The 6,561-nt window shown below is 45.7% G+C and overlaps 1 long non-coding RNA gene across 1 annotated transcript; it reads right to left on the reverse strand.

The window, feature by feature from the left end:
• Positions 1–1,052: 1,052 nt before the first annotated feature.
• Positions 1,053–5,365, reverse strand: LOC113962159. The gene is made up of 3 exons (XR_003532456.1): positions 5,253–5,365; positions 3,656–3,686; positions 1,053–1,597 (listed from the first exon to the last, which is right to left on the reverse strand). It is a non-coding gene; the product is annotated as an uncharacterized LOC113962159 (long non-coding RNA).
• Positions 5,366–6,561: the final 1,196 nt, after the last annotated feature.

Here is a 6,561-nt window from a genome sequence, read left to right on the forward strand (position 1 = left end):
GAGGTGATGCTCGGCATCTGTTGCAAAATGCAGGGGAAAAGAAAATTTCTGAAAAAATTCCATTTTAGTCCAGAATTTGGGCTCATTTATCCTTATCAATTCTTAATGGTGTCTCACAGAGTTTGCCTTGATGAATTCCCTAGAGATCCAGAGTGCTGCTGCTCATGCCTGAGGTAGGATCAGGCGCCCCAGCCTGCTGTCCCCCAGCCCTCTGTGGGTCCACAGCAGCTCCACAGAAGTCACAGACAAGCCTCGTGCTTTGGGTGAAGGTCCCAGTTTGCATTTCCCAGAAGGGATTCTTCATCCTTCTCTTGACCACACTCAAGGGGTCTCATGTGGAATGCAAAGCCCAGAGTATTGTCTTACCCAGCAAGTGAGACACAGATGTTTCATGGCATAGATCCATGTGTATCATTTATCTTCAAGCACAGGCTTTGCTGGCACACAGCCAGGTTCTTCAGGTGCTCGATTGTTCTCTCTGCAATTTCTCTATGGTCAATTCTTCTTTGCATTTACTCAGGGAAAGTGCAAGGCAGGTGGTCTGTGAGCAGAAACCCACCAGAGCGCCCAGTGCCCAAGGGCTTTTCTTTTTCTTTTTTTTTTAGCGACTCGTGGTTCTCTTCTCTAACCACAGGAGCTTCCGCCCTGCCCAAAAACCCCTTGTCTGCTTCACCAGAGAGGGCCCTGGGGCTGCCTCTGAGTGACCATTTGCACATGGGGATGGGTGATGCTTCCTGGAGCTTGCATATCTGAATAAACAGAATTTACTGCAGTCAATCAACATGTCCCTAAATAATCAACATGTTAAAAGTCCCATTATTGTTAACCAAAACAATTGACAGAGACTATTTTTGTTACCTCTCATCTGTTTCTTTCAGAAACAAACAAATCCCACCTTCCTTGCTCGGGCCAAACTCCTGCTGAAATCGGTGGAATTGGGGGTAACAGCAGAAGAGGAATAGCATGAGGGAAACAAAACATTACCCACAGAACTGTAAAAACACAAGAAGTAAGGCCCTTTAATCCATATTTACTTTCTCAGTGCAGCCTTGTAATAGATTAGATGAAACAGTAAAAATCCTAGGAGAGAGATGGCAACCACAGACAGAGGATGTGTTAAGTGAGAGCATTTATTTCCAAGTCACTTTGTAGTGAATTCAAAGCCTGGCTGCATTTTAGAAAGAAGTAGCACACGCCCTTGAGTAGAGATTTATTCCTTATTCCTCATCTGCTTGTCACTGATGCCTGTCAGCATCAGGATTGACCTGGTTCCTTTGCCTGAACCCTGTCACTGGGAACAGAGAGGGCGTTTGGCCTTGGGAATCGATTTGAAAAGCTCCAGTTTTGGAAGGAGCTGTGCTTTAGGGTGCAGTTCCCAGAAACAGTGCTGCTGGTTGTCTGGGTGTCTGTGCTCCATCTTGTCTTTTCCAGTTTGCCAGGGCAGAGTGCATGAGGTGCAGTCACAGTGTAGAGAACGTAGGAGATGGGTTTGTGTGCTGACAGCACCCGGGGGACGATCCAGAAGCCCAAAGGTGTGGATGCTGCAAGGTGTCAGTTTATCATGCCGGGTTTGGTGTGGGGCTTCCCCTGCACAGGCCTGGAGAGAGAGAAAAGGGTTTGATTTCCTTTGATGGGAAAGGAAGAGAAAGGCAATTAATTGTGTGATGAGCTGATGATCTTGTTTAGCCTTGGTCTGCAGCCAGGGACCTGCAAGAGCAAGCTGCAAAATGTTCTGAAATCATCTTTGATGATCCTAGTGAAGGATCTGCCTACATTTCAGGTAGTGACAGCCAGCAGAAGGATGTTCTTAAGAAACACTGATGATCAATTCTTACTCTAATTTAAAAAAAGAGTGCGAGTTTAATTTACCTCTGACTTCTGCTCACTCCTGTCCTCTCACCAAGCCTTTCTCCACATTCAGAAATGAATGAATAAAGAAGACCTTGGGGTTTTTTTTTGATTGGACAAGCTGTTATCAATTCCTAGAGAATTTTTCTTATTGCAACCTGTTTACTGCAGAGGAGTTTGAAAGGAGGCTTTCTAGACAGGCAGAGTGCACCCAAAATGATAGAAATTGCTGGTCTCCAGGACCTAAGAGTTTTATGCTGATCTAACAAATTGGAGATTTGGCACCCTTCTTTACTGAAGATTAATTTGTGGTGGAAAATGAATCATTCTGCTGCCAGCAAGAATCCCAGGCCAGATCCTTAGGTGCTCTTTCATGCAGTGAATTGCACTATTAACTTCTAAAGAGCTTCATTTCAATAATTGGGAGTTGCTCAGAGCAGCAGAAATTTCCTCTCTAAATAAAAACTGAAATATGCTACAATTTCTTAAACCATGTCATGTTAGTGCAGCTGAAGGAAAGGTGTCCTTGATTTCCTGAGGTCCTTGTAACCCAACTGCTCCATTGGTGCAGAACTGAAGAGCTGGGCAGATATTTTTTCTCTGTAGGGACAGAACATCCCTGTCCAGGGCTGGCAACAGGGGTTGAAATAAGTGAAGAATGCAAACATCATCCTAAACAAGGCAGCATGGACAGCTTTTCATTATCATTTCTCCCTTGGAAAGGCAGACAAGGATCAGAAGAGTCCTGGGTGTAATAAATATCCATTGTAAAACTGACAGACTGTTCCCTTTTTCAGATGGGTAAAAAAAATGCATTCTGTCTTTAAAAAAAAACACAAACAATTGTAGGGATCTACTATAGTAGGGGAGGGTGGTCTTTCTCTGAGTGATTGTATTAATTTAGACAACTGAAAGACAATTACCTTTCTTACTATAAGCCCCATGGCTGTATAACAAAGAACATGAATTTATCTGATTTAAAAGATGCTCTGATTTGCAAAGAATGAGGCTCCAGAGCTGTGAACATGCTGTCCCAAACTTTCTTGGCAACCCAGCTTTTCCAAGCACTAGCCCAGCACTGGCTGCCTGGAGCAGTAGTGGGGATTTCTTGGTGGGTCTCTGGCCACAAGCCCCAGGGTGCCCAAGGCTTGCAAAACTGCAGAAGTGGTTTCCTGCAGAGCAGGGGAGGTGAAGAAACTGGCTGCAGGGAGGTCTTTTTGCAGAAGGATAATGCACATGGGCAAAAGCATTTCTTTTTCCAAACTGGCAAATTGCAATTCTCCTTGTGATGGTGTTTTCCTTGTGATTCAGGATGATGGGCGGGTTGGGGTGGCAGGAGGGAAAACATAAAAGAAGGATCTCCATGTGCCCTAGAAACTGGGTTGCCTCTAAATCTATTCCTGTCTGCAGTGCTGTTTCTCAGGAAAGTCATCCAAGTTTGCAGCAGCCTCCCTGCTGCTGTTCCTTAATGCCTGCAGGGGAAATGGAGGCCTGAAGCCGTGGTGATTTTTTTGGTCTGCCACAAGCACCACCTGTCTTTATGTTTTATATCTACTGGTGTGTCAGGGCCAAGTGATTTGAACTACTTAATCACAAAAAAACCCCAAACAAAAACTGCAAACAAATCCAAAAACACAGAACAAGAGAATCTTCTGTCTCGTTTTTGCCCTTAAGTCATTTCACAGTCCCCTCCCATCCAACGGCTATCGGATGAAGAATTTTTAGGTTGCTTTTGGGCACCTTCCTGCTTTGTTGCCTGAGGGTGCCAAGTTTAAGGGAAAATTGCCAATGCCTGTCACTTACTAACCTTTTACGCCTCCACCTTCGTCTTCTGGTTTCTAAAATAAGAAAGAAAATGTTTTAGTTCAAAGCTACCAAGTCACAGCTCAGTAAAGAAACACTGCAGCAAGGTGGGTCTGGTGTTCCCCAGCAGCTGATACCTTTAAAATTAACCACGGATAAACCAAGTTTATTTTTAAGCAAATCCCTGCCAGGGAGTGGTGCTGCAGCTCCTGTTACCTCAATATTCCACTTAAACATTTTGATGAATTAAAATGTGAGGTGAGTAGCAGTAGTAGGGTCAGCCTGGGAATCCAGAGGGTGAATTATTTCTGTTGACTTTGGCATGTTGCTGAAAATCCCTTAGCAGGAATTGTTTCTACAAGAGGTGAGTGGCACTCCACATGCAACCAAGTTGAACGATGCTCTTCCCCATTTTAGCATCTCTGTTGTTACTTTGGGATGTATTCAGCAAAATACAGTGTTCTGCCATTAATTTTAGCCCAAGTATTAATCTATCCTGGAGGTTTTAGGCTGCTGCAGAAATTAACTGCAGCTGATGGCTTTTCACTGATCGTTTTACATCAGTGTTAAAAGGCAGAAGTAAATCACTGAGTGGTGTTTGTAGGTTAACAGTGTTGCAGGTCACCAGGGAATGCCACAGTATGTGGAGAGCTCTTGGCTCCTGGTAACTTCAGAGGGAATTTGGACCAAGTCCAGGCACTCTGCTGCATCATCAGCTACTTCCCCCAAGGAGAATGATTTTTGGCTGTGTCTCCTTAATGCTTTTTCATGTATTCCTTCCTATCTCTGCAGAGTATGGAGATTAGTATTTTTTCAGGGCTGAAGGATGCTGAAAAATGGTGCTTTTTCAGCTGGGTCAGCTGGTAAATTCATCTGGCATCAGCTCCAGGCCTCAGGGTCAGGGAGGATCTAGTTAGGTTAATTCAGCAGCAGAACTGCTGGTGTTCAGGCAAATGAGCAGAGCTGGATTAATGAAGTCATAACTTCTGGGGTACTGGAGAGTTGAACTGATTTCAGTGAGCTAAATTGAGTTAAATCCATTTGCACTCACTGCTTGCTCAGGGTAGCTTAACTTCATTTCAAACACGAAATTTCACCAAAGGGCTTTTGCTGACCCAGAGATTCTGCATTCCTGCTTAAACTGTGGCAGTCTCTGAACCTGTGTAATGAAGTTACTTTTTTAGTTACAGCTCAAGCTGCTTCTGGGAGTCTCAGCATATGCTGGAGCATATTTACCCTGATGTGTCAGAATGTTTCAGGCCCTGGTACATTAATCTCTGACACACCAATTTAAGGATGGTAGAGCCAAGACAGTTCATACAGTAAGTTCTGTCTGTTTCTAATCAATTTTCTTCCTTGAAGGTCTTTTTCAACCTAAATAAATTTCTGATTCTATGATTCTAAGTTGTTAATTATTTTTCAGCCTAAGCCTACCGATGAGGAAAATACAGACAGTGATTTTAACAGTAGTCCTTCTCTTGCATTGACTGTGTCCTGGTTATCTGATACCTCACAAAGCAGGCAGAACATCCATCCCTCTGAGGGACAGGGCTGTGGTTTGAGGCCGGAGGTGAATCTATAGGGATTGTGGTGAGCCTTACTTGGGCACTGCAGGATGGTGATGGCCAGGGCAATGAGGAGCAGGAGGCAGGCGCCTGCCGAGGGAACCCAGATGATACCATCACAGAAGGAATTCAGGTCCTTCTCTGTGCTGGACTCTGAAGGAATAGAGAAGGGTAAAGGTCAAAAAAGCACAGAAACATTAAGTTTGTAAAAGACCTCCAAGATCATTGAGTCCAAGCTTTGAGCAGGAATGGAGAAGGGGAAAGGTCCAGCAGGTGCTCAGGGCTGGTGTCAGGGCCAGTTCTGGTGGAGCCAAGGGAGCTGCCAAGGGCCCTGCCTGGTGTTCCATGAGGCTGGTGGTGAGGCAGAGGGCTTCCCCTGGGCTGCTACTCTCACCATTTTCCAGAGACTTGAGGGAGGACATGTAGCCAAAAATTTTCTCTTTCCCCTGATGAGGCTAAAACCACTCCCAGCCCTTAAGGCTCTGCCCTCCCTCCCCCTCTTCTCAGTGTGCCCAGGCATGAGACATGCTCGTGCTTTTTACCTCATCCTTAGCCTTTCCTATGTGGGATGAAACATTGGAGTTTAATCCTTCCAACTCTGATAAAGCTCTGTGGATTTTCACTCTCCTCCCACTCCAAAATGCCTGCAGGTTTCAGTGGCATCAGTGGGCCAGAACCCAGCTGCTCCCCTCTCCCTCCCTGCACCCAGGCTACCTGGATCTGGGGTCTTGACGTAGGAGTCCTTTCCAGTGATACCACGCTGAGTGGTGGGTCCTGGTGTGGTGATGACTAAAAGTGAAAATGGATGAATTCAGCAAGTAGGGAAATGCAGTAAAACAGGTCTCTCCTGCCCTTCAGTTCTCCCACCCCTGCCCAGGTTATAGTTTTTCCCATACACATATTAGGGCTTCATAGAGCCCCTTTTGAATGGAGATTCCCCCAAGGAGGGTCTCCCAAGAGCCAATAAGGAGCTGTAGGCTTCTTATGTCGTGCTGTCTGCCACCATCCTCAGAAAGGCTGAACACTCTGAGTTTTGGGACCTATGTGTGGTGAGGAAGGAGGGGGTAGTGCTGGACTTTGCTTTACTCTTCTCCCTTCAGAGCCATGGAGGGGTTGAAAAGTGGGAATGGGGAAATGATGCTGGGTCTGCCTAATCATCTTTGCCTTTGGGCAGGAGCAATACCATGAGGAGAGATAGCAAGCAGGGAGCTTCTGGCAGGAGGACCAGTGGGTTGGTCCCAAGAGGCCTTGGGGAAGCAAGCAGGGAAATGGAGTTTGTGGGAGAGTCAGCTGGTTATAAAAAGGCACAGGCAGGAGGTGCTGGGGATTTTGGCAGAGCTTAAAG

This window comes from Neopelma chrysocephalum, unplaced genomic scaffold (genome assembly GCF_003984885.1).
Source record: "Neopelma chrysocephalum unplaced genomic scaffold, ASM398488v2 Primary Assembly neopelma1_113647, whole genome shotgun sequence".
NCBI classification, from domain to species: domain Eukaryota; kingdom Metazoa; phylum Chordata; class Aves; order Passeriformes; family Pipridae; genus Neopelma; species Neopelma chrysocephalum.